The sequence below is a fragment of the Carcharodon carcharias genome, chromosome 3, assembly GCF_017639515.1.
Source record: "Carcharodon carcharias isolate sCarCar2 chromosome 3, sCarCar2.pri, whole genome shotgun sequence".
Classification (NCBI taxonomy): Eukaryota; Metazoa; Chordata; class Chondrichthyes; order Lamniformes; family Lamnidae; genus Carcharodon; species Carcharodon carcharias.
The window spans coordinates 34603545-34631029 of record NC_054469.1 but is presented as its reverse complement, the minus strand read 5'-3'; the positions used below and the strand labels follow the sequence as shown (position 1 = coordinate 34631029).

The 27485-nt window shown below is 42.1% G+C and overlaps 1 protein-coding gene across 3 annotated transcripts in view; it reads right to left on the bottom strand.

The window, feature by feature from the left end:
* Positions 1-27485, bottom strand: part of dnajb6b (DnaJ heat shock protein family (Hsp40) member B6b) — a 168841-nt gene that overhangs the window by 44952 nt on the left and 96404 nt on the right. The window lies entirely within an intron of this gene.

Here is a 27485-nt window from a genome sequence, read left to right as displayed (position 1 = left end):
GTTTTCTTCATTCAGATCATAAGGCCAAAGTTGTTGCATGCATTGGAGAACAGTCCACGCTACATCGCATGTCCAGTTCTGAACTGGCAGCAAGTGCACCGTCATTGGTAAACAGGAAATCACAAAGTATGTCACTTGGAGACCTTGGTCTTTGCCTGGAGTGTTCACAGATTGAACAGCTTCCCATCCATAAGATATCTAATTTTGATATCAGTCTCACCATCATGGAAGGTATTGGAGAGCATGGCGAGAAACACATGCTGAAAAGGGTTGGCACTAGCACACAGCTCTGCTCAACTTCATTAGTGACTGGGAATGGATCAGAAGACTCCCCATCATTCAGGACACACATGAGCATGCCTTCATGGAACAGTCGAATCATTGTAATCAATTTCTCAGGCCTTCCAAAGACCTGAGAAATGTGGTGAAGTAGTCCATGTTCTGTTCTTGGCATTTCTCTTGGAGTTATCTAATTGCAAACACCATATCAGTGGTTCGTCAACCTTTGCTGAAACTGCACTGATTCTCTGGCAGCCTGGGCGAGATGTTGTACTAAGCGGTTCAGAAGGATTCTGGTGAAGATTTTTCTTGCAATGAAGAGGAGTGAGAACTCTTGATTGCAAGATTGGCGAATTCCTTTCTGATTGTACAGATAGACAATATATCATACTTGTATTCTTGTGCGATGGTTCTTTGTTCCTACATAGACTGAAAGTTCAGCAAGCTTCTTGACTAGGCATTGACATCCAGCCTTGTAGATCTCAGCTAGGATAGCATCAGCCCCTTGAGCTTTGATGCTGGACAGCAGCTTGATTGCATTCATCATTCCTAACATTCAAATATTCGACTCGAAACACTGGCCTGGATTTTCACCAAGTCGGGTTGACTCGGGAGCCCTTTAAAAATGGCGGGCATGTCCCGATTCCAGGATTCACGGCTCCATTCAAGGGCTGTCTAATTTTTGGGAGTGCCTTTAAAGGATGAGGGCTGGTTCCTGTCAAAAGCCTACACCCGGCACTCCCAACCTGGCAGGCTCCATTGCAGGGATAGGCATCTCCCCCTCCTCCGTAATTTTCATGGAGTCAGGCCAGATTTTTAAAGAGTTGTGGTTCACAGCCCCTCAGTGGAATCATGAATCCTACTCTGCGTGAGGCTACCTTTTAAAAGGTAAGTTCAAAAGGTCCTCCTTCAGCCCCCTATGCCAAGCTATGTCCCCACCCACCCCAATGGCCCCTCTTGCCTCCCATGCCAAGCCCTGCCCTTCTACTCACCTCTCCATGGTCCCTCATGCCCCATATGAATTCATTTCACTTAAAAGGCAATAAAAGTGTCAATCGTCCAGACCCTTTAAAGTATCAATAACAAGAAAAGCACAAACCCTTGAAACCACTTAAGTTGTATAACAAGCATAGTGAAATTGACCACAGAGATCAGAGAGCCTGAGCTGTTATCATTGTTTTCTCTGGGTTGCAGATGTTTCAACAAGAACAATGGTTGTCTGGACTCTAAGCCATAGGGAGCATGAGATATCAGAGTGTGTGGGTAGGGGGCATGAGGCTGCATGGCTGGGGCATGGGGAGTGTTTGGAGGGTGAGGGGGTGTAAGGGATGACATCTGGAGGGCCTTTTTAAAAAAATTTTAACTGGAACAAAGTCCTGCTACACCAAGGTAGGCCTTTTAAAACAGCCTGCCTCTGCACCCCACAGCCCCAGTGGCTGCTTCCAAAGATTTTTCCAGGTCAGCTGGCCCGACTCCAGCCCGCCCCCTCCCACCACCCTGACGATGAAGATCCCGCCTTTATGGGCACTTTCTCCTGAGGTGAGCAGGCTGAGCCGGGAATTTTTCCAACTCCCAGTAGCTGTCTCAAGGATGAAAATCCAGGCAGGAAACTCTGTTTCTCTCTCCACAGATGCTGCCAGATCCGCTGAGTATTTCCAGCACTTTCTGTTTTTATTTCAGATTTCCAGCATCTGCAGTATTTTGCTTTTTTTTTAAGTGGGAAATGGTTATATTGCCTGCTGCCATCTGGAAAGGTTGCTTGTGCAGAAGTTGAAGGCAGTGGCAACCTTGACAGACACTAGCAGTTCCATCCTCACCCTCGTATGAGGATGTCGAAGAACATGGCACAGTTCGGTAAGCGCCTCCTTGGTGAATTATGAAATGGAGCCATTTGGTGGATTAATTGACAACCCTCCTCCTTTTCCCTCTGATTCCTGTGCTCCATGTCACAAAAGGGACTCTAACTCTTGCCCCCATAAACCTAGCATGCTTTCTAGACAGAAAGGGCAGAAAACTCCTTACACCTCCCTGTCAGGACGCAGAAACACTCTCTTTAAAATCCAACAAGTCCCCAAAACTCCAAGAACACACCACAGTACTTCCACAAACTTTGAAAGTCAAAACCACCCACCTGCAAATTGTTTTTTTAAATATTCATTTACAGGATGTGGGCATCACTGGCTAAGCCAACAATTATTGCCCATCCCTAATTGCCCTTGAGAAGTTGGTGGTGAGCTGCCTTCTTGAACCTTGTGCAGCTAAACACATGTTCAGCTGGGAGTGAGAATGAAAAGGTATTAACTGGATGGACCTGTACGGCCCAAATTGGCAGAACATGTATCAAATCAGCCTTAGAGGCTGTTTGATGTCTGCTCACTTTGCATGCTTATGGCACACTTATGTGCTAGTGCCCTTGCAAGCATGACATGCTGTACTGGACGCAGCTGGAAGCAGTGCATCTACCATTTTCAGCTGCTCCAGTTTCCATAGTGCTGTCTTCAACTGTGCTATGGAGTTGAATTATACGGCTATGGCTTTCCTACCTAGGGAGGAAACTAATTTTGGAAGATTTAATCGGGAGACAGAAATGGGGTAGAGGGTCTTGTTTTGACTTTGTTTGATTTTTTGCTTGACAAACAGGTTGCAATTAGTTGAAAACAAGATCTGGTGCTAAAACCCGGCAACGGTCTGGGGAATATCCGGACATTGCTAAGATTATTATCCCACCTTTCACATTCAAGGGAACTGCTCCATGTCCTAATTATTTGATGGGATGTGAAGCTGTGATTTGGAGGAAGACATTGGTTGTGTCTATCTGATATGGAGGCAAATCTTTTGCAGCAACTGGTGTAAATTTTGAAGTTAAATCTTAGCCTCTGTCAAAGTTTCAAAGCAAATGCAAGGTGAAAAACATGTCAAAACTATATACTATCCATGAATAAAGCTTTCTCTCACCTTTGAGAAAAAGAATCAGATTAATATAATAGGTGTTAGTTTACTGGAAGATACAGTGAGAGAATATTATGTTGTTATTCACACTAGTGTATTCAGAAAGCTATAATTTAGCATTTTATTTTAACTTCCTTATACATGTACAGTGGACTCAAAAGCTTTGAGGATCTATTATAGTTTAAAAGTATAATTCAGGGAATGTATTCAACAAAGTTATATACAAAAGAACAGATAGAAATTCTGCAAGGTTATGGATTGACTAAATTAGGATGACCTTGGACGCAAATTTGAGATTGTGCCAGAAGACAATCCTGTTGTCATGCAACTATGGAAATTGAAAATCAATCACTGGACAATCTCACTAAAGCACCCAACAGATGTGATGTGGCAAAATGTCAGAGAGGGAACAGGTCATAACAGCAAGTGAAGCACCAGATAGTTGATAGCTTTTCCACTTGAGATGACTAGGAGAGGTAATTGTAGTAATGATGACCAATTTCTATTTCTGTCATATTGATGGCTGAAGGCTAGATGAGTCATGCAAAATTTGCTCTTACAGATCTGTTTATTAAATCATCTCAAGTTAAGAAAGGGCTCCAGTTGCTTTGCCATTTTTAATATCTAGTTTGAGTTGAAGACAGGTTAAAAGTCAAGGGTTGTGTACTCTGAGGCATAAGGGCTGTTACAAGTTTAATAACCTATAACTTTTTTTTAGAAAGTTGGAAAGAGGCGAAAAACTATTGAACGATCCATAAGAACTATTGATGAAGTGACAGATAAGGAATGATAACTACTGGAAAGAAAGTTTAAGGAAGTGCCTGAATCAAGATGGTGTGTTAAGTGACAACTGGCCCAACTTCGCTGAAGCAATAAGTAAAGATAGTTGGCAAAAGAACGAGAGGGGAGAAGAGGAGACCTTTTTTCACACAGGCAACCTGTGATGATCTAGAATGCACTGTTTAAAAAGGTGGTGGGAGCAGATTCAGTCATAACTCTTAAAAGCAAGTTTAATATATAAAAGATTGCAGGGTTATGGAAATGAGGAGAGTGGGATTAATTGAATAGTTCTTTCAAAGAGCTGACATAGGCACAATGGGGTGAATGGTTTCCTTCTTTGCTAAAATCCAATTGTTTCAAGAAAGCAGGCCAAAACAGAAAACAGAGACTATGGAAAATTTGTTCAGAACACTGGTTTGCAATGGTGGCACATTTTCTTTACTAGATCATATGCGCCTTTACGAAACAATTAGTACAGTGTACTCCTTCACTGAAGAAATTTCTGGTCACCAAGGGAGTCATAACACTGTGTGGAAATTAGATGCTATTGAGGCCTGCCCAAGCAGCTCTGCTTTCACTTACATAACAATGACAGAAGTAGATTGGGGATAGATGGGAATGTGGAATTAGTAACAAAAACAGATCAGCCATGATCTTTTTGAATGGCGGAGCAGGCTCAACGGGCTGAATGGTCTAATTCTGCTCCTATTTTGTAAGTTCATACGACTGTACTTCAAAGTAATTCACTGCCCGTAACTTATGAGCTGCAGGGCAATACATCTGGGGGTAGCCCAAAGATGCACTGGGGAACACCCCCCCAGAGGTTCCCAGATTAGGATTGCACAGCGATTACCCGGGAAGTTCAAACTTCCGATGGGCATTTCCCTGCACTGGAGACCATTCGAAAATGTGATTTAAATTGCAAACTTTGGATGGTTCTGACTGTCATACAGCAATAGTTACCCAGCAAAAGTTAGAAGAATTAAAACCACTTTTAGCTTCTGGGTAACTATTGCACTTAACTCCTCCTACACCCAACGGGGCACCCAACTAACCCCACCCCCTACTACTCCCCCCCACAGGACAGCCTCACACCCACCCAAGCCCCCACAGACGTCCAAAACCCGGTCACACACGGGACCACCCCAGCTAGCACCCCCCCCACGCCCCCCGCTAACCCTCCACCCACCTCAAACTCCACCCGCCCATGGGATGGCCCTACCCTCCATGACCCGCACAGGAACTCAACTAAACTCCCCCCCACCAAAGAATGCATACACCCACCGCTGCACATCCATCCATCTCCCCCTACCAAATTCTACCCACTTACCTTACAAACCTATTTTCTCCCTGGCTTGAAAGTGGCTAGGCCTTTAAACTTACCTGATTAACGGCAGCTAGCCCTGTAAAAAAGGGGCGTGTCCTCCTTGTGTCTGACTCTGCAGCCCTTAATTTAAGGCCTCAGGAGCGCGCTGCATTACACAGTTCTTGTCTGGCCTAAGTCAGGTGGTCAGACGAGAATGGATTGTCTGGATTTCAAGGTAGGAAAAGTAGGAGTGGAGTGGCAATCCAACTCTGATTGCACGCCATGGAAGTTCAGGCCCGTTTTTGTGAAACGCTATGGGATATGTCTGAGAGAGAAACAAGACCACATTACAGAAATGCAGCTTCTTTCTCTCTTTATAAAAATGCTGAAATCATTTGAAGTTGACCAGGACATAGCTAGTCAACTGGCAAAGCCTCAGAAGCTGCTAATGTTAGGAAAGGTACTAGGCATTGTTGGGGGCACATAAATAACCACTAACAGAAAATACTGCAGATGGTGGTAATTGGAAATAAAAGCAAAAACTGCTGGAAATACTCAGCAAGCCTGGAAGTGTCTGTGGAAATGGAAACAGAGTTAAGATATTAGGTCTCTCTCCACAAATACTGCCAGTCCTGCTGAATATTCCAGAACTTCCTGTTTTAATTTCATATAAATTATGGTTGCAAAATGAAAAGTACAAACATATTCATTAATTGCATACCTCCCTTGGACTTGTAACAACTGCAAGAAGGAAAAGGATAATATTGCATTTGGCACATTTCATATCCATAACAAGTTCAGAAGTGCTTCCCAACCAATTAATTAATTTTGAGGTATAGTTTTTGCAAAATAGGCAAACCCAGCAGCCAAGTTCTGCACAACTGCTTTTAAATGGAGCCAATTAATTATTTTATCTTATTTTAAGTTTGTAGCTAGCTGCCATCTTAGAATTTATGTATTTAAAAACCTAGGTTATGGATTAAGGTTGTGTCACAGAACATCAATAAAGGTTGAGGGTGTAAAGTTAGCACAGTTCTGATGCATTCCTATCAGGAAAAAAAATTAACACAATACTTGTCTGGAAATGAACATATTTGTTGAATATTTATATATTATGCAAATATACTATATTGGTATGACTCGTGATTCTAATGGAAAAGTCCCATCTACCATTAAAGATCCCATGGCACTATTACAAAAAGAAAAGATTTTTCATGGTACCCTCCCTCAACCAACACACCAAAAAATGGATTCACCACACTGCTATTCATGAGATCTTGCTGTACACAAACTGGCTGGTGTGTATGCTGCTACAACAACAGCCACTGCACTTCAAACTAATTAACTGTAAGAAAAGCACATTAATACATTTCCGTGCAAGTTTTCTGACGGGCCAATTATTAGTTAACACAATTATTACTAGCTATCCAGGGTCATACAGTAAGAAACGGGGCAGAGGTGATATATTGCATCCTGACTTGGAACTATATCACCGTTCCTTCAGTGTCATTGGGTCAAAATCCTGGAACTCCCATCCTCGCAGCATTGTGGGTATACCTTCACCACATGGACTGCAGCAGTTCAAGAAAGCAGCTCACCACCACCTTTGCCAGGGCAATTAGAGACAGGTGACAAATGCTGGGTCTTGCTAGCAATGCTCATATCCCATGAATGAATTTCTTAAAACGTTGATTGGCCTAAAAAGGTTCAATTTCAATTTCGAAGCATAAATGAGTAACAGAACCAACCATAATAGCATCACAATTGTCAGAAATCTTGCTTGAGCCTTATAGCTCAGCTCACTGAACTTTGTTGTGTTCACTGTGTACAAATCTCATTTACTCAGAAGGGTAAGGCCTTCTAATAAAAATCTAAATTAAAGTTGTCACTGTTTCAGCAAGAGGTTGCTGACATCAATTGAGACTATGCTAATAAATACATAAAAATCCTTCAGAAAGGAACACTGTGTCCTCATGATAATTACTTGCCAGCCCAAAGCCTTCCTGACAAACACTGTGCTAAGGAATCAAATAGGTTGCAGCTGACGCTCAGTGGGTGGCACCTTTGCTTCTGAGTCAAAAGGCTGTAAGTTCAAGTTCCACTTCATAGACTTGAGCACAAAATGTAGGTGGATGCTCCAACGCAGTACACAGGGGGTACTGGACTGTAAGACATGCCATCTCTTGAATGAGACATTAAAGCGAAGCTCTGCCTTCTCTCGCAGATCCCATAGCAACATTTTGAAGAGGAGCAGGCGAGTTTGCCCTCGAGTCCTGGCAATATTTATCCCTGATGGCCTATACCCATTGGGGTTTAGAAGAATGAGAGGTGATCTTATTGAAACATACAAGATCCTAAAGGGTAAAAACAAAAAAACTGCGGATGCTGGAAATCCAAAACAAAAACAGAATTATCTGGAAAAACTCAGCAAGTCTGGCAGAATCGGCAGAGAAGAAAAGAGTTGACGTTTCAAATCCTCATGACCCTTCGACAATTCTGCCAGACCTGCTGAGTTTTTCCAGGTAATTCTGTTTTTGTTTAAGATCCTAAGGGGATTTGATAGAGTGGATACCCAGAGGATATTTCCTCTTGTGGAGGAGACTAAAACTAGGGGACATAATTCAAAAATAAGAGGTCTCCCTTTTAAGACAGAGATGAGAAACTTTTTTCTCCAAATGGGTCATTAGTGTGTGGAATTCTCTTCCCCAGAAAGTAGTGGAGGCTGGGTATTTGAATGTATTCAAGGCAGAGTTGGATAGATTTTTATTATGCAACAGAGCCAAGGGTTATGGAGGTAGACAGGAAAGTGGAGCTCAATCCATAATCTGATCAGCCATGATCTTATTAAATGGTGGAGTTGGCTCAAAGGGCCAAATGGCCTATTCCTACTCCTAATTTCCTAGTGACTATGCTCGAAAAAATGTAAAGTGCTTTAGGACATCCTAAATGAGTTCATAAAGGTGCTATATATATATATGCAAGTCTTTTTTCTTATAAAGCACTTAGCGTTTGTAATCCACTTGATAAACACCACTAAGTGACTACCACATTTGCCTAAATAACAACAGTAACAGTGTTTCAAAATAAATCCGTTCATGAAAAAATCTGTTGGCTTGCCCCAAGGATGCAATAAGGCGCTATATAAATGTAAGATTTTCTTAAACGCCTAAATACTTTGTATTGTTATCAACACTATTGAGGCAATTTAATGCTTATTTATGATAAAGCACCTAAATGGAGCAAATTATCAATATTAATCAAGAAAGGAGGGTCAATTTCAGTTTGGAGAAAAATTTTTCTTATGAACAAAAAACAGTCATGGTAAATGGTTACTTTTCAGACTAGAGGATGGTAGACACTGGTATTCCCCAAGCATCAATCCTAGGACCACTGCTTTTTTGATGTATATAAATTATGTGGATATTGGAATACAGAGTAAAATTTCAAAATTGCCAGATGATATCGGACTTGGAAGTGTCGCAAAGTGAGGATGATACCAATCAACTGCAACAGAACATAGATGCGCTAACAGATTGTGCAGATAAGTGACAGAATTTAATACAAAAAAGTGTGTAATGATGGGTGGGATTTAATAGAGCCCGATAATCAGAAAACAGGGAATGCGGGGTAGATCCAGTTGTCGTGGTCCAAGTGGGTACCAATGACAGAGGTAGGACTAATAAAGAGGCTCTACTGAAGGAGTATAAGCATCTAAGGATCAAATTAAAAAGCAGAACCACAAAGGTAACCATCTCTGAGTTGCTACCTGAGCTACAAGCAAGTTGCCACTGGGTAAACAAGGTTACAGAGTTGAATGAAAAACAAAAACAGAATTACCTGGAAAAACTCAGCAGGTCTGGCAGCATCGGCGGAGAAGAAAAGAGTTGACGTTTCGAGTCCTCATGACCCTTCGACAGAACTTGAGTTCGAGTCCAAGAAAGAGTTGAAATATAAGTGTGTGGGGGGCGGAGAGATAGAGATGTGGGGGTGTGGTTGTAGGGACAAACAAGCAGTGATAGAAGCAGATCATCAAAAGATGTCAATGACAATAGTACAATAGAACACATAGGTGTTAAAGTTAAAGTTGGTGATATTATCTAAACGAATGTGCTAATTAAGAATGGATGGTAGGGCACTCAAGGTATAGCTCTAGTGGGGTTTTTTTTTATATAATGGAAATAGGTGGGAAAAGGAAAATCTTAATAATTTATTGGAAAAAAAAAGGAAGGGGGAAACAGAAAGGGGGTGGGGATGGGGGAGGGAGCTCACGACCTAAAGTTGTTGAATTCAATATTCATCCCGGAAGGCTGAGTTGAATGCATGGTTCAAAGATTGGTGTGGCAGAAGTAGGCTTCAATTCATGGGGCAATAGCACCAGTACTGGGGAAAGAGGATGCTGTACCATTGGGACAACCTTCAACTTAACTGCACTGGGATCAGTGTCCCGAGAAATTCTATAAGTAGGGCTGTAGAGGAAGCTCTAACTAAATAGGTTGCGGGGGGTTCATGTGAGGGGAGATTTGGAAAATTGAAAAGGAAGCACAAGACAATAGTGTAGGGTAAGAATACAGATATTGATAACTAGAGTGTGACAGGAAGGGACAGAGTGTACAAACATAAGAGTGCACCAGCAAATAAGGTCTGAGGAAGGAAAAATGGTAAAAATACAGAATTAAAGGCTCTCTGCCTGAATGCACACAGCAATTGAAACAAGATGGATAAATTGATAGCACAAATACAAATCAATGAGTATGAAATGATATAATAGCCAATGCAAAGAAACTGTTGCAAAGCGACCATGGCTGGGCCATGAATATTCAAGGATATTTTACAACTTGGAAGGATTGGAAGAAAGGTAAAGGAGATGGGGTAGCCCTGACATCAATACAGTAGTGAAAAAAGATCTTGGTTCAGAGGCTCAAGATGTACAAGCAGTTGGGGTGGAGATAATAAATAGCTAAGGAAAGAAGTCACTGGTAGGACTGGTTTATAAGACTATAAGACATAGGGGCAGAAGTAGGCCATTCAGTGAGACCATGGCTGATCTGATAATCCTCAACTCCACTTTCCTGCCTTTTCCCCATAACTCTTGATTCCCTTACTAATTAAAAATCTGTCTATTTCCACCTTGAATATACTCCATGACCTAGTTTCTACAGCCTTCTGTGGTAAAGAATTCCACAGATTAATTGCCCTCTGAGAGAAGAAATTCCTCCTCATTTCTGTTTTATAGCTTCCTAACAGTAGCTGCACTGTAGAACACAGTATAAGTCAAGAAATAATGAGGCCTTATAAGGGAGATTTTACTCTTCATAGAATGTATTTAGTACAGCTCATTAGAACGATAAGTTAGAGCCAACCAGGGAACAGGCTATTTTAGACCTGGTAATGTGTAAGGACTCAGGATTAATTGATGATCTCATAATAAAGGATCCTCTTGGAAAGAGTGAACATAACTGGTAGGACTAGTTTATAAGACCATAAGACATAGGGGCAGAAGTAGGCCAGAAGTAGTACTACCAAAGGTATGAAGACAGAATTGAAATGGCAAAATAGGTCGTAAAGTAAGACAGTAGAGAAGCAGTGGCAGACATTTAAGGAGATATTTCATCACTCTCAACAAAGATATATCCCATTGAGAAAGGAAGGATCTATGAAAAGGATGCACCATCCATGGCTAACTGAGCAAGTTAAGGATGGTATCAAATTGAAAGAAATAATGTACAATGTTGCAAAGATGAGTGGTAGGCCAGAAGATTTGAAAAATTTTAGAAACCAGCAAAGGATGACTTAAAAAATGGGAGAAATTGGAGTATGAGAGAAAATGAGCAAGATATATAAAAACAGTCAATAAAATCTTTTGCAAGTACATAAAAAGGAATAGAATAGCATCCCTTAGATGAGACAGGGGAACTAATAATGGGAAACATGGAAATGGCAGAGAATTTGAATAAGTATATTGTATTTGTCTTCACAATAAAAAACACAAGAAGCATCCTAAGAATAGTAGAAAAGCAAGGGGCAAAAGGGAGGAAGGAAATTAAAATAATCATGATCACTAAAGAAAAAGTACCGGGAAAAGCAATGGGACTAAAGGTTGATGAATCCCCTGGGCCTGCTGGCTGCATGTTAGGCTGGGATTTTCCAGTCCCGCCGTGACTTGTTGTGGGCAGGATGGAAAACTTGACAGACCAGCCAAAGGTCTGTTGACTTTGGGCAGGAATTTCCAGTCCCATGGTGGGCAGGACTGGAAAATTCCAGCCTTAGGGTCTTAAGTGGCTGCAGAGCTAGTGGATGCAGTGATTGTAATCTTCCAAAATTCCCTAGATTCAGGAAAGGTCCCAGTGGATTGGGAAAACCGTGCATATAACACTACTCTTCAAGAAAAGATGGAGACAAATGCAGGAAACTATAAGTCAGTTAGCCTAACATCTGTCATTGGGAAAATGCTAGAATCCGTTACTAAGGAGTATTAAATAGCAGGATGAGTGGGTGTCTTGTGGCATAGTGTAGTGTCCCTACCTCTGAGCCAGAAGCTCTGGTTTCAAGTGCCACTCTGTGACTTGATGACCGTGGAAAGTGCATTCATAATGTGGCCAAACAAGTTGATTATCAACCTGCAAATCCTTCCAATATACCTACGGCAGGTGGTAAGAGTGGGAGAGTCTCCTGGTCAGCCAGAATCTGCAGAAAGCACTGGCAAACACCTGCAGTAGCCCTATCAAGCATAACCATGGACCAACACGTGGAAGTTCATGATTGCCAACACCCTCTTCAGGCATGGTACCTGAAGAGAGTGTAGCAGGACATTTAGAAAATAAATAAAATAAAACATAAAAATGATAAAATCAAGCAGGGTCAACATGGTTTAATGAAAGGAAAATAGTGTTTGACAAATTCACTAGAGTTCTTTGAGAAAGTAACAGGTGGGGTGGATAAAGGGGTACCAACAGATGTAGGGTATTTGGATTTTCAAAAGTCACATAAAAGGTTACTGCACAAGATAAGAGCTCATGGTGTTGTTGGCGGCCGGTGGGGGGGGTGGGGGGGGGTGTTGGTGGTTGGTTTAGCATGGGTAGAGGAATGGCTAACTAACAGGAAAAAAGAGAGTAGGATAAATTGATTACTTTCAGGTTGGCAAACTATAACAAGTGGCGTGCCACATGGAGCAGTGCTGGAGTTTCAACTATTCGCAATCTATATTAATGACTTGGGTGAAGGGACAGATTGTACTGGAGCCAAATTTTCTAATGCTACAAAAATACAGAGGAAAGCAAGTTGTGAGGAGGCTATAAATAGGTTAATTGAGTGGGCAGAAATTTGGCAGATGTAGCATAATGTAGTATGTGGGGAAAATGTGAGGTCGTTGGCAGGAAGAATAGAAAAGCAGAATATTATTTTAATAAAGAGAGACTGCAGTACAAAGGAATTTTGGTGTTGTTGCACATGAATCACAAAAAGTTACAATGCAGGTACACAAGTAATTAGAAAGGCAAATGGAATGTTGACCTTTATTGCAAGGGGAATTGTGTATAAAAGTAGGGAAGAGTTGCTTCAACTATACAGTGCATTGGTGAGACCACTCCTAGAGCTCTGTGTACAGTTCTGGTCTCCTTACTTAAGGAGAGATATACTTGCATATGAAGCAGTTCAGAGAAGATTCATTTGACCACAAGCCCAGTAGGCAGTGATCTGTGCATAACATCCAAGAGACCTTACGGGAAAAGGAGATGGTGGATCCTGTCAGATGGTTCCCTGATCAGACTGTCAAAGACTGCCTCATTGCCAGAACTTTCAAACAAACACCAAGACGTAGCTTAGCTGGTGGTGAAAAAGGCCCTCCCCGTCAGATCTTTCCTACGTGCCCAGAGTCTCACCCCTCCGCACATTGTCCTCAAGGTGGCCGTGGTGGAGAAGAGACCATTGTCCACCACCTTATGGGATGTGCCTTTGCAAGAAGCTCTGGAGAGAGATGCAGGGGTTTTTGTTAAGGTTCATCCCGAGCAGCTCATCAACTCAGTGAAAGATGCTCTTTGATCCACCCTAAACTTGTTGGACTTCCAGTGCAACAAATTGTCCCCAACCGAGTGTGGCAGACTGGCGCATTCCAAAGTCCAGGACTATATGCTAAGGGATGCACTAAAGCTTGGGGCAGCCACTGCAGAGGTGCAATGGGGAAAAGCCAATGTCTAAGACCTTTCAGCCATAATGTACCGAGAGGCTGGAAGTTGTATGGAAACCCTCAAGCTGTATGGCTCAAGTTGAATGTGTATAGTAAATATTACATGTACCACAATTGTATTGAAACATCGTAACATGCCCTATGTAGAAAATGTGAATATCATTGCACTATGATGGCCATTTTGAAATGTTTTGTAATTTTCTTTTTGATATTCTATGAATAAAGTGTATTTTTGCAAAAAAGAGTTCAGAGAAGATTTGCTAGGCTGATTCCTGGGATGAAGGGGTTGTCTTATGAGAAAAGGTTGAGCAGGTTAGGCCTATATTCATTGGAGTTTAGAAGAATGAGAGGTGATCATATTTTAAAAAGAAGGTTCTGAGGGTGCTTGACAGGATAGATGGTGAGGATGTTTCTCCTCATGGGGGAACCTAGAACTAAGGGACACATTTAAAAATAAGGGCTCTCCCATTTAAGACAAAGATGAGGAGGAATTTCTACTCTCAGAGGGTCATTAGCCTTTGGAATTCTCTTCCACAGAAACTAGTGGAGGCTGGGTCATTGGGAAGGTTCAAGGCCGAGTTACACGGATTTTTAATCTTCAAGGGAGTCAAGGGTTATAGGGGGAGGTGGGAGGGGAAGGCAGGCAGGAAAGTGAAGTTAAGGCCACAATCAGATCAGCTATTGATCTTATTGAATGGTGGAGCAGACTCAATGGGTTGAATGGCCGGCTGCTGCCCATATTTGTTATCATCTTCCCGATGCCATGGAATTATAACCGCGACAAGGAAGGTGGAAGTTGGCCTTCCTGCCCAGAGACCTATTAAGGCCCTTAAGTACCAATTAAGAGCCACTTTCTGCTGGCATTTTACCAGTCTGGGTGAGAGCCCTCCGTCACATGCCAGACCACCCAATAAAACCTGGTGGCCTCCTGCAGAGTCGGGGGTGGGGGCGGGGTTCACCCTCCTGATCTGGCACTCTGTAGCCCATGGAGAAATCCGCACCCAGTAGCAAGGGCCACCCCTATGGAAACATACCTCCTGTCCTCACCAGCGACCTCTTCTCTGCCCCCCTGCGCCAAGACTAGCCCTGGTGACCCTGACCTCACCTATCTCAGTCCGAAGACCAGGCCGGGTGCAGTCCCAGCAATGGCCACCACTTCCATTGATGATGCTTGGACTGAAGAGCTACTGGCTGCCAACTGGCCACAGATCTTGGAGGACTATCGTCTCTTAAAGGGATGGGAGCCCTGACTCATTAACTGCCTGATTGCCACAGAATCCAGTTGAGGGTCCCAGAAATGACTGAGTAGTGGTTGCCCCCAGCTGCCCCAACAACATTCAGCCTGATGCATTTTGGCAGAACTGATGGGAGACAACAATTTAGACAATAGCATAATTTCAAAGAATGTGCAAGGACAGAGGTACCTTAGGGGTTCATGTGCATTGATGTTTGAAAGCAGCAGGGCATATCGAGGCAGTAATTAGCAAAGCATATGGGATCTTGGGCTATATAAATAGAGTACAAAAAGCTGAAAATTAAAGCTCTGGTTAGGATACAACTGAAGTACCACTGTTTCACCTCAAAATGGGAAGGATGCAAGGGTCCTTGAGAGGGCGCAGAGGAGATTTAACAGAATAGTTTCAGGGATGAAGAATTTTAACTACAAGGTTAGGTTGGAGAATCTGGGGTTGCCCTCCTTGGATTAAAGGAGGATTAGGGGGCATCTGATAGAGATGCATATGGTTATGACAGGTTTCAATAAAATAGACATAGAAAAGCTATTCCCATTAGCTGACTAGCTAGGGGGCACAGGTTTAAGAATTTAGGCAAGAGATATAGTCAGGATGTAAAGAACTTTTTCCATGCAGTGAGGAGTAATGATCTGGAACTTGTTGCCTACAAAGGTGATGGAGATGATCAACAACTTAAAAAGGAAATTGGATGGGTACTTGAGGAAAATAAACTTGCAGGGATATGGGGATAGAGCAGGGGAATGGGACTGATTTGATTGGTCTACAAAGAGCCAGCATGGACTCATAGGTTGAATGGCCTCCTTCTGTGCTGTAATGACTCTAACTGAATGTCTCATATTCAATGAACTGCAGACATATATGAATTACACAAAAAAAGCAGTCCAATCTACTACAATTTAGACCATGATTGTTCTTTCTGAGCTTCAGCAAAGAAGGCAGTATGCCAAAGAGCAGGGCGATGCAGCATGCTTTATAGGTGCCCCTGGCATTAGATTAAACGTTCACCTCCTCCACCACTGGCACACTTTGGCTGCAGAGCATACCTGCTACAGGAAACACTGATGCAGCTCACTAAGCTTACATTCACAACATCCCAGTCCTATGACTCAAGCGCAAAGAAATAATTTGTAATATTGTGTGAACTCGGTCAGCTCCAAGCTCTCTTCCAAGTCACACACCATCCTGGCTTGGACATGTATTGCCATTCCTTCATTATTTCTGAGTAAAACTGAGCGGAGAGTGCACTTCACTTGTCTTCCATAATGACAATTGGGATCCCATGTGCAGCATCAGACCCTAATTTGCATATTAAAAAGTTCTACTGCCGCTTTTCAGGATGGCATCAGCTGGAATGGGAATGGAGTGGTAAGCTTACCCCTCCATTTTTGGGGTGATAATGCTCCATTTCCAACTGCCAGAGTCAGTGACTACTTCCTCAAAGTAACATCTTTACATTGATTACAGCCTCTAACGTCCCTGATGGGACATCAGCACCACACCTTGCCATACTAAACTGGGCAGCTTTGAGATGCAGTATCCTCATAGACCAGCATATTTCTTCCTCTCTGCCAGTTCCATCAAGCCAAGAGATCAACTCCGATTCAGTGGGCAGTATCAGAGCAGCAGTATGCATATCTATCAACGTCCTGGGGTATCCATTGACCAGAAACTGAACTGGACTAGCCATATAAATACTTTGGTTACAAGAGCAGATCAGAGGCTAGGAATTCTTCAGCAAGTAACTCACTTCCTGACTGTTCAAAGCCTGTCCATCATCTACAAGGCACAAGTCAGGAGTATGATGGAACACTCTCCACTTGCCTGGATGAGCACAGCTTCAACTACACTCAAAAAGCTTGATAACATTCAGGGCAAAGCAGCCCACTTGATTGGCAGTCCATCCACAAACATTCACTCCCCCCATCACCAATGCACAGTGGCAGCAGTGTGTACCATCAACAAGATGCACTGCAGGAACTCACCAAGGCTTCTTAAACAGCACCTTCCAAACTCATGACTCGTGCCATCTAGGAGGCCAAGGGCAGCAGATGCATGGGAACACCACCTGGAAGCTCCCCTCCAAGTTACTCACCATCCTGACTTGGAAATATATTGCCTGGATCAAAATCCTGGAACTCCTTCCCTTACAGTGCTGTGCTACCTGCACCACATGGACTGCAGCGGTTCAAGAAGGCAGCTCACTACCACCTTCTCACGGGCAAATTAGAGATGGGCAATAAATTCTGGCCAAGACAGCAACGCCCATTTCCCATGAATAGATAAAAAAAATCTTAGATTGACTTACCCAATCTACTGAAGCAGCAACACTGAGTGAACAGGTTATAAGGGTAAGCAGTCCCAAAACCAATGGCAAAGTTCTACCTCATTCAGTGCAGAATGGTGATGGATAAACAAGGAACTAAAGGGAGGAGGAAGTTCAATGAATATCCGTGGAGCTGAGTACAGGAGTACAACAGGCAAGGTTAAAGTGTCTGCAAGCATCTTAAGACAAAGGTGCCAAGTAGACAATCCCAAGACTCCTGTCCTGATAGTAGGAAATGGCTAACTGGATCAGAGCCATCAGCTGGCTCAACCTACAAACAAATCAGTGTATCACAAAGCTGTTTCTGTCTAACAACAACAGACACAATATTTTCTCTAAATTGTCCTTCACTAAAGAAATACCTGTATGAGTTTCTGAATAAATCATTACCCACTGTTGATGTGATAGGATCGAGGCAAATACAATTAGAACTTTCAATGTTTAATTTACTCAACCAGATGTCACATTGGATTCAATTTTAAACTCTCAACTTTAATGATTGATGTTTTGATTTTAATATAAAACTCACCAGAATGCTTTCATCAAAAGAATTAATTTTTGCAAAAATATTTGGATTCTCAACACATGGGTACAAATTAGCTCTCACCTCTTATAAACTAATTTACTTCAATTATTTCATCACAAAATTTAGAAAAAAATCTTCCTTAATCAGTGAGAATCTGATAACAGTCACATCTACATTCGAATCAATTAAATTTGCAGGATTTCCATGAATAAATGAACGGCTGCTAATTAATTAGCCAAAATGATAGAGACTGGCTGTGCCAACAATTTCAGTCACAGCTAAAGAGCAAAATATGGTAAGCTAAAACTGAATTCATTCAGGAACAGGTGAAAACAAAGTAAATCAAAGTAAACAAATATATTAACACCATACTTCCTCAATAACAGGCTGTGATATATGTGTGTATGGGGAACAACATAACATTAGGAGAACAGTGCCAAAAATATGAATAGAGGAAAAGAACCATAGAAAAATTACAGTGCAGAAAGAGGCCATTCAGGCCATCATGCTGTGCTAGCCAAAAAGAGAAAAAAGAAACTAACCGCTCATTTTAATCCCACATTCCAGCACCTTGGCCGGAGCCTTGCATGTTACAGCACTTCAGATGCAGATCCAGGTACCTTTTAAATGAATTAAGCGTTTCAGCCTTAACCACCAACGTAGGCAGTGAATTCCAGGTGCCCAATGAGTTTTTCCTCATGTCCACTCTAATCCTTCTACCAATCACCTTAAATCTATGCCCCCATGGTAATTGACTCCTCAGCTAGCAGAAACAAGTCTTTCCTGTCTGCCCTATCTAGGCCCCTCGTAATTTTGTACACCTCAATTAGGTCACCCCTTAGCCTCCTCTTTTCTAAGGAAAACAACCCTAGCCTATCCAATCTCTCCTCATAGCTGCAATTTTCAAGCCCTGGCAACATTCTTGTAAATCTCCTCTGTGCTCTTTCCAGAGCAATTATGTCCTTCCTGTAATGTGATGACCAGACTGTACACAAAATTCCAGCTGTGGCCTAATCAGTGTTTTAGACAGTTCCATCATTACACCCCTGCTTTTGTATTCAATACCTCGTCCAATAAAGGAAAGCGTTCCATATGCTTTCTTGGCCACCTTGTCCTGCCATCTTCAAGGACCTGTGGGCATGCACTCCAAGCCCTCACTTCCTCAACCCCTCTCAATAACTCTCCGTTAATTGAATATTCCTTTGCTTGGTTTGCCCTCCCCAAATGCATTACCTCACACTTTTCCAGATTGAATTTCATTTGCCACTTCTCCGCCCACTTAACCAAACAACTGATGTCATTCTAGAGTCGACAGCTAACCTCTTCACTATCAACTACATGGGCAATTTTTGTGTCATCTGCAAATGTCCCAATCATGCTTCCACATTTATATCTAAATCATTAATATATACAACAAACAGCAAGGGCCCCATCACTGAGCCCCATGGAACACCACTGGAAACTGTTTTCCATTTGCAAAAACAATCTATTCATCCCCACTTCTAATCTCTACAGTTAAGATAACAGAATTTGGCAAACCATTGTTAGAGGCATAGAACATATAAAGATGGATAGAACTAGCCCAAACATTTCTTCATGGCTTCATACTTCAGAAACGCAGTTATAAATCTCGATGGCAAAGTGTGAAACAGCTTGGCTAGGGGCATGGCAAGTTCTGGAGCACAAGTCTTCACTACTATTGCCGGAATATTGTCAGGGCCCATAGCCTTTGCACTATCCAGTGCCTTCAGCTGTTTCTTGATATCATATGGAGTGAATCGAATTGGCTGAAGACTGGCATCTGTGATGCTGGGGACCTCCGGAGGATGCAGAGATGGCCCATCCACTCAGCACTTCTGGCTGTAGATTGTAGCAAATGCTTCAGCCTTATCTTTTGCACTGATGTGCTGGGCTCCCTCATCATTGAGGATGGGGATATTTGTGGAGCATCCTCCTTCAGTGAGTTGTAATTATCCACTACCACTAATGACTAGAGGTGGCAGCACTGCAGAGCTTAGATCTGATATGTTGGTTATGGAATCATTTAGTTCTGTTTATCACCTGCTGCTTATGCTGTTTGGCATGCAAGTAGTCCTGTGTTATACCTTCACCAAGTTGACACCTCAGTTTTAGGTATGCCTGGTGCTGCTTCTGGCACCCGTGCACTCTTCACTGAACTAGGGTTGATCCCCTTGCTTGATGGTAATGGTAGAGTGGAGGATATACCGGGCCATGAGATTACAGATTTTGTTCGAGTACAATTCTGCTGCTACTGATGACCCACAACGCCTCGTGCATGCCCAGTCTTGAGCTGCTACGTCTGTTCGAAACCCATCCCAGTTAGCATGGTGGTAGTACCACACAACACAATGAGGATACCCTCCAATGTGAAGGTAGGACTTTGTCTCCACACAACTGTGCGGTGGTCGCGTACAGATGCATCTGTGGCAGGCAGGTTGGTGAGGATGAGGTCAAGTATGTTTTTCCCTCTTGTTGGTTCCCTCACCACCTGCCACAGACCCAGTCTAGCAGCTATGTCCTTCAGGGCTCAACCAGCTCAGTCAGTAGTAGTGCTACCGAGCCACTCAGGATGATCGACATTGAAGTCCCCCATCCAGTGTTCATTCTATGCCCTTGCCACCCTCAGTGCTTCCTCCAAGCCATGTTCAAACAGTTCATTAGCTGAGGGAGGGCGGTACATGATAATCAGCAGGAAATTTCCTTGCCCATGTTTGACCTGATGCCATGAGACTTCATGGGGTCCAGAGTGAATGTTGAGGACTCCAAGGGCAACTCCCTCCTGACTATATGTTACTCTGCTGCCACCTCTGCTGGATCTGGCCAGCTGGTGGGACAGGATATACCCAGGGATGGTGATGGTGGTGTCTGGGTCATTATCTTGAAGATATGATTTCGTGAGGACAATTATGTATAACTGTTGCTTGACTAGACTGTGAAACAGCTCTCCCAATTTTGGCACTAGCTCCCAGATGTTAGTGAAGAGGACTTTGCAGGGTCAGCAGGGCTGAGTTTGCTGTTGTCGTTTCCGGTGCCTCGGTCGATGCTGGGTGGTCTGTCCGGTTTCATTCCTTTTTTGAGACTTTGTAGCAGTTTGATACAACTGAGTGGCTTGCTAGGCCATTTCAGAGGGAATTTAAGAGTCAACCACATTGCTGTGGGTCTGGAGTCACATGTAGGCCAGACCAGGTAAGGACGGCAGATTTCCTTCCGTAAAGGACATTATTGATCCAGATGGATTTTTACAAGTGACAATGGTTTTGTGGTCATCATTAGGTTTTTAATTCCCGATTTTTATTGAATTTAAATTCCACCCTCTGCCGTGGCTGGATTCAAACCCAGGTCCCCAAAGCATTACCCTGGGTGTCTAGGTTATTAGTCCAATATGTTCCTAAGAGTAAGTACAGCCTATTTTGCATGCCCACCCAAGAAGAATTTCACTCCAAATTCTCTTACCTTAAAATAGTAATTTCAAAATAAACCTCTCTCATTACTGACTAGCAACTGTGTAACCCAGAGTCGAATTCAATGGTTGAGCTGTGCTTTAAATTTGCTTCAGTATATAGTCCCAATTTTTATTTTGGTTTTGCACTGTCCCTAGCAACATCTACGAGTATATGCTGAATATTCAGTCCTCCCGCCTGATGAAAGTGGGTTGGTACTGATCAGAAAACAGCACATTGGAACCTAGCTCCTCATTGCCACTGTTGGGATAGCCATCAGCATTTGATGGCATCCTTCTAATAGTTGCCTTGAACTGGCACCCCAGCTGATTGCAATATATAAACTGCATACATGCTGATCGGAACCAGGTGGTAGTCACGAAAGCAAGCTCCTCTTCATCTCAGCGTGGGGCAGGAAGGACCAGGTGTGCTCCTCCAAGCTGCATAAATTCAGCCTGCGCTGCTGTCGCTGCAGCTCCAGCACCCTTCTCTCCTCCTGATGTTGCACTGGTCTGATGTCAGCGACCTGCTCCTTGGTGTTTGGTTTCCAGCGCACTGGCGCGATGCAAAATGAGGCCCTAGGGCCAGGCCTCACAGCAGGATCATCAGGTGGCATTCCACTGGCCAGCCAGATATAAATCTGGGAGCAAGTCAACACCAATAAGTCAGAGAAATTCAATCTAAAACTGCAATGTACTTTGGTGAGATCACCAATTGCATACTGTTCACCAACACAGAAGGGAGACATTCAATCCCTGGGGATGGCGCAACAAAAAGCTACTACCTACAAGTAAGTTCTGAGGAGGCTGGAAAAACCAAAGTCTATAAGGAATATACAGAGGTGCTCTTAAAAAGGTATGCACATAGTAAAAGATTTCATGCTTAGGATGTGGGCATTATTGGAAAGGATGGCATTTATTGCACATTTCCAGTTGCCCTGAGGTGGTGAAGCTGGGCTGTCTTCCTAAACCACTGCAGTTCATGTGCTGGAGGGGCTACCACAATACTGTTAGTTTAGGAGTTCCAGGAATTTGGCTCAGTGACAATGAAGATATAGAAAATTGTAAATCCAGAAGATTTCTTCAAACTAAACTGCGACAAGGTGGCAACAAGCAAAGCAAAAATGTAAGACTGGCATTAGCAAGTTCTTCACAGAGGGTGTGCAATGTACAGAATTGATTTTGTGCATGATCATGAATGGAAAACTCTACAAAATGTTTTGGAAACAGTTTTATTCTAATGGGTTAATAGTAGACGAACAAAGATGGGTTGAATGATATTCCTACCTTGTAATACACTGTGAACAGTCAACATAATAATGGAGCATTGACTCCAAATTGCTGAGTTTTGTGGGAAGACATTGTGCAGGAACTAGGTACATCTTACTTCACAAGGGAAAGGAATACTGGTGGGCCACTTCACGGGTTAGGGTTCAAAATATCGATGTTTGGGTAGATATAAGTCCTACTTTGTGCACTGTCTTTAGCTGAGGAGAGAAGCTGGTGGCAATACTCTCAGGTTTGCCAGTGCTGCTCCATACTGAGAGAAGGACATCAGCATTTCCCAATAAAAGGGAGTAAAAATTAACATTAAAGACTGCAACCTAAATTTTTAGCTGTTCTTGCCCATTTGCTGATGGCATGGAATGAACCAATTGCTGCAATTATCCATAAGCTTGGTAAGCAAGCTGAAATTTTGAAAAAAGGTGTGGGAGGAACATGGTTACTGTGTAAGAATTTGAATTTCAAATTAGGTTTTAATTGTATTTTATTACTCATTTTTATCTAAAAGCTCGAATCATGTTAAGACCCAGCACTCACAATAACTGAGGTTTCCAACATTGATATCTACGGCAGTTTGAAATCATTGCTGTGCTAAAATGTTTAGGATTGATCAGCTCCAAAGCACACTGGGGATAAATAATGTTGTTTTAGAGTCAAAACCAGAATGCACTGCAGAACACACATACTTGCCACTAATCCATGGGCGTTTTGTGAATCATGCAACCTCCAGGCAACAATTACACTGAGAAATGCCAAAAAATCAATTTTGAAGGCAACTCTTCTGTCACTCATGGAATCACAAATCCTACAATCGTTACTGCCAGGTTAAAATAGTCATGGATATAAAACTGGATCTTTTCAACTCCCCAACAGGGCATCTGCTTGACGTAGTTGGTAATGAGTCATACAGACATAGGAGGCCAAAGGTCTAATTCCAAGCTTTTACTACTTTTGCTAATCTTAGCAAATCTTACTCATCTGCTGAGTAGCAGATTCTCCTACTGGAATCAGTTCCATGGGTTAGATTAGGAAGAATCACTCTTAATCAATGGTTATCAATCCAGATCACTAACTAGCAATGGCTGCTGGCAAACATCCACAGACTAATCTTGGAAGAGGAAAATATAGGACTTGGGTACGACACAGTGAGGGATGTCTGATATCTTACTTTCTGGGTATTGGTCAAGATACTGGGAGTAAATCCCACTAATTTAGTGGGAAATATCACACTAAAATCAGTGTCTTCAAGAAAATTGTGTTAGGAAATAGGGATAGTTTAAGTAAGTTATATTTGTATTTTTGTAGGTGTTAGGAGTGACTTTTAGCTTTAAAGTTTAAGTTTGATTTGTATTTCTATATTTGTGTTAAGAAAAAGGTCAAATTGAGTTTTAGTTTCTTTTTAAAATGTGCCTGCTTTTCTAATGAGAGTTTTATGACTGTGGCTGCTAAGTTAAACAAACAGGAGTAGAGAAACTGGGCTGTTGCCTAGCAACTGGGGTCCAGAGAGGCAGGTCCCTACCACAGAAACAGAGAAAAACTAAAGAAGCAGAAGTTTTAAGTTCAGTTTGAAGACAGCTGTCAAATAGAAGCCACCTAGGTGGGACAGGTAACCAGTCCCAAGCTAAAATTAGTTGAAAGTAGTTGCCAGAGAAAGAGGGTGGACCAAAATGGACAGATAGGAAGTCCCAAGCTAAAGAAAAGACCCAAAATCCAAGGGAGTGGAGCAGGAGAAAGTCCCAAGCTGACCTTCTAGTCAAAGCAAAAATGTAAAAGACAGGAACCTTGAAAAGGTCCTGTTAATGAAGTTAAGAATAAAAGGCAGAAAGAAAAGCTCCAAGCTCAGATTCAAGGAGACAAAAGCTGCAGAAAGCAGATTTAAAGCAAGAGAAGCTTGCAAGAGGCAAGAAGATCCAAAGAGGCGGCTGAATATCTGTAACTCTTTGCTATGGGCATGTGAAGCAGTGGTGTACTGTTGACAACTAAGTCAGTGAGACTGCGTGGAGGAAAGCTTGAATGCACGTGGTGACCCAGAAAAGAGGAACATCGGAAGGACAGTTTGAAACTCTGGAGGTGAACCCTTACGTGGAATAGATTACATAGAAACTAGGAGCAGGAGTAGGCCATTCAGCCCTTTGAGCCTGCTCCACCATTCAATAGGTTCATGGCTGATCCTCTATCTCAGCACCACAATCCCGCTTTCTCTCCATACCCCTTGATGCCCCTAATATCCAAAAATTATCAATTTCTTTCTTGAATATACTCAGTAACCCAGCATCCACAGCCTTCTGTGGTACAGATTGCAGAAGGTGTCTGAGAGAAAGTGTTGATTTGGGAGAAGATTCAAGGCAGGTTCTTGGAAAGGGGAGATTGGAAACCCTTGTGTGAAAGACGGAGTGCAGTGAGACCCGTTGGCTCATGGTGTGACAAGCATCTGGGGGGAGCTGAGGAGAGATCCATAGCATCTGGTTGAGATGGCATCCGTGCCTATTGCTTTACATGGACTGTGTACTTACTGAGAACATAGAGTACAAAATAGCTTTGTAATTTGTGTTATCTTTACAAATATGCATATATCTGTAAAAGGTATAGCTGTGGGTGAAGGAGTATTGTAATATAGTTCATATTTTCTTGTTTAATATATGTTTTACACTTCTGTTAAAAGTTCATTAGCTGACTCAGGTGACTATTCTGTAGCCCCTCTCCACGTATCTAAACAAACAAAAATAAAAGTTAGGATCTATCAGGCTGGGAATACCCATGTGATCTGATTGCCATGGCAAGAGAAACTCAAATAGGAACTCATTGAAGCATCAAGTGGCAGTTTTAACACCTTTCACGGGTATCCCACAGTAAAATAAGACAGCTGCAGCTGGGATGCAGGGACAAAAAAGGTGCAGCTATGGAAAAACAGGGAGAGCTGTTTTGTGTTAACAACCAAGCAGGATGCTTCTAAGAGTTTGTTTTCTGTTCTTAAGAAAGGGGACCAAGCAGATTGGGGCCCTTGAAGATTTAAGGAAATGGGAGCCATTGAAGTGTGTCTGCCTAATGATGATTGTAACCTGGAAAACTCAAGCAGAGTGGAACAGTTGTCAAAGGAACCCGGAAGTTTAAACCTGACCTGGCAGGGAGAAGTAAACCTCTACTGGAGAGCTGAGAGTAACTGTACGACTGCTCCTTTAACGCTACATATCTGCCAGAAGCATGATGCTTAGTAAAAAGGTTTCTAAGGCATATTTCGTTAATGTGAAATTCTTTAGTTGCCTGTTAATTAATGTTTGATCTATGTTGATTTTAGTTTGTTACAATAAAAATCTTTAAATTAAATCTTTAAATTAAATTTTTCCATTAGTTGTTTGTGAAATTAATCTTTTAAAAAGTTATCGGTCACTTCAGGGATCACAACAAAAGGCAACAATAATCAAAATTAGGATTTTTCTATTTTCCCCACCAAACTCCCCACTGACCCATTTTACTTTGTCAATCCTTCAACACTTAAATTGCTTGTAAAGATGCATTGATTTTGTATGTTAATTGGTGAAAAGATAATTCAATCTTGACTGAAATAATGTACACAGTGAAAATTATTAGGCAGCATTGAATAGATTGTTGATAAACAAAATCACAAACTGTTTCTGAAAATATGTTCAAATATTGTTTTCTACAAGCAATACATTCAAGATCAAAAATAAGATTTTTGACAACTCAGGATTATATTCAAAATAACATGATTACATCTAAGGAAAGATATACTGGCATTGGAGGCAGGCCAGAGAAGGTTCACGAGGTTGATCCTGCGTATGGAGGGATTTTCTTATGAGAGGTTGAGTAGTTTGGGACTGTACTCATTGGAGTTTAGAAGCATGAGAACCCACCTTATTTAAACATATAAGATTCTTAGGGGGCTTGACAGGGTAGATGTGAGAGGTTGCTTCCGCTTGTGGGAGGGTCTAGGACCAGAGGGCATAATCTCAGAGTAAGGGGTAACCCATTTAAGATAGAGATAAAGAGGAATTTCTTCTCTCAGAGGGTAGTGAATCTGTGGAATTCTTTAGAGGCTGGGTCGTTAAGTATATTCAAGGCTGAGATACACAGATTTTTAATCAGTAAGGGAATCAAGGATTATGGGAAAGTGGAATTGAGGATTATCCGATCAGCCATGATCTCGTTGAATCAAACTTGATGGGCCTAATGGCCTACTTCTGCTCCTATGCCTTATGGCCTTATTCATCAATTGAAATGTCTTGTCATGTATTTTACCGTCTTCAATAAAGTTGTTACTTCAAAGGCTTACTGATGTTGGACTTGCACTGAACAATTTCACCTCAAGTTAGAGAGTTGGATCAATTGGTACATTCTGAGCATGTGCAAATTTGTGGAATTAGAATGCAATCTGTGCATCAGTAGGAGTTGAAGGGCATAAGGATGTGTTCCCTGATCCTTTAGGGATTTGAGAGTATCTTTGCATTTTCCTCAGACAGCGGAGATTGAATTTTCAAAGCTTTATTTCAAGCAAGTGAATGACATTTAATAAAAAATGCACTCTTGTATTATGGACTGCACAGAAAGCTGAGAGAAAGCGCATCTGTGAATAGCTAGACCTCTGATCTCAGGTTCTCTCCTGAAGCATATTTCAGTTTTACAGAAATGCTTTTTTTATGATTAAAAACTATGAAAACGCACAAATGCTAAGGCATTTGAACATTTTATTATTACTGTTTGTTTATACAGTCTTTTAAGAAAAAAAATCCATAAACCACAACTTATATAAAATGACCGATGGTGCTTCACAGGAGCACAATAAAACAAAAGGAGACATTGAACCACACAAGGAGATATTAGGGCAAGTAATCTAAAGCTTGATTAAGAAGATAAATTTTGAGGAGTGTCTTAAAGGAGCAACATGTGGCTGAAAGATTTGGGGAGGGAGTTCTGGAGCTGAGGGCTTCGGCCACTGAAGGCACGGCTACCAATGGTGAAGTGGTTAAAATTGCAGTTGCTCAGGAGGCAAGAATCAGAGGAGCACAGATTTTTCAGAGGATTGTAGGTTTGGAGGAGATTACAGAGATAGGGAGGGATGGGGCCCCAGAGAGATTTGAAAACAAGGATAAAAATTATAAACTCAAGGCATTGCTTAACCAGGAGT